This window comes from Phyllostomus hastatus, unplaced genomic scaffold, assembly GCF_019186645.2.
Source record: "Phyllostomus hastatus isolate PE091 unplaced genomic scaffold, TTU_PhHast_1.1 phas_contig_524, whole genome shotgun sequence".
Taxonomy (NCBI): Eukaryota; Metazoa; Chordata; class Mammalia; order Chiroptera; family Phyllostomidae; genus Phyllostomus; species Phyllostomus hastatus.
Window position 1 is genome coordinate 5667382 of NW_025333900.1, and position 1337 is coordinate 5668718.

At 34.0% G+C, this 1337-nt stretch overlaps 1 non-coding gene across 1 annotated transcript; it reads right to left on the bottom strand.

The window, feature by feature from the left end:
• Positions 1-878: 878 nt before the first annotated feature.
• On the bottom strand, positions 879-985 carry LOC123824084. Its single transcript, XR_006786648.1, has one exon. It is a non-coding gene; the product is annotated as a U6 spliceosomal RNA (small nuclear RNA).
• Between the last annotated feature and the right edge of the window lie 352 nt (positions 986-1337).

The window sequence follows — 1337 nt, forward strand, 5'->3', positions numbered from 1 at the left end:
ACTTACCAGTAATAGCAGTTTGCATTTGTATAGCGTTTCATTTTCTTAAGCAGTTTCATATATTATCTTGTATAATTCCAACAACAAATCCTCCAAGGTGAACTGGTAAGTTATTAATATCATCACTTTGCAGATTAGAAAACTGCCTGAGGGATCTTAATTAACTTGGCCCCACAATAAACGACTAGTTTTTGGTGTAAGCCAGGAACTAGTGACCCCTTAGTGCAAAAAGTGGAAACACTCTCAGTGTATACTATACACAGATATATTTTCAAGGAATAGAAACATAAAATAAATATGTGACACCATTCTGATTTTTACAAGTATTTCAGTATACATTTTCTTTCTTAAACAACATTTATTTTTTAGCTTTACTGTTCATCATGAAACTAGTACATATTTGGTGTACAAAATCAAAAAAGCACAACAAAAATCAAATCACTTATGACCATATTAAATAGAACTGTTTAAATAGAACTATTTAGAACTAAATAGAGCTATTTAAAATGGTATAACAATGGTATTGGTATTGTTTGAACAATGAATTGGTATTGGTGAATGGTAAATGGTAGTGTTATACCATTTTAATGACTCTAGCTGCATATTAAGTCAAGCTCTTATAGAGTGAAAGTTTCCCTCCCACACTCTATTCTTTTTCTTTTTCCACTTGATTCTTTATCTCTAAAATTTTCTTACTATTCTTGGCCACTTGCTCTTTTATTTGAATTTTAGAACTGGAATAAAACTTTGTTGGGATTTTTACTGGATTTGCATGGATTATTACAGGTTAAGTAAAATGGAAAGTTTTACTATATTGGTTCCTCTCTTTCATCAAAAGTCTATTTTGCCATTAATTTATGCCTACTTTAATGTCTTTTTAAAATATGGGATGCTTCAGGAATTTGTGTGTCATCTTTGGGCAGGGGCTGTGATAGTCTTCTCTGTATCGTTTCAATTTTAGTGCGTGTGCTGCTGGAGTGAGCCCTCGGGAGGTGTGTCTTACTGTTGGAGTCTATCAGAGAGGAAAGAGAAGAGGTCACATGTTCTTTATGCTCTTTATGAGACAGAAACTGACAAAGACATTAATCTGAACTAATTGGAACTATCACACACAAAACAATTTAGTTGTGTGACTGACAATTAGGGAAAATGTTTCTGGCTTTTGCTATTTTGTCCTTTCTATTATCTGAACAAAAGATTGTTTTCTGTTGATGGTCTTGGCAGAAGAAAAGCAGTAGGACAAAAGGGTTGTGAAGATAGAAAAGGAATAGGAAAAAGGAAATGGAAGGGGGAAGAAGGTGGTCAGACCTGTTGATGAGGAGGGCTGGGGAGGAAGG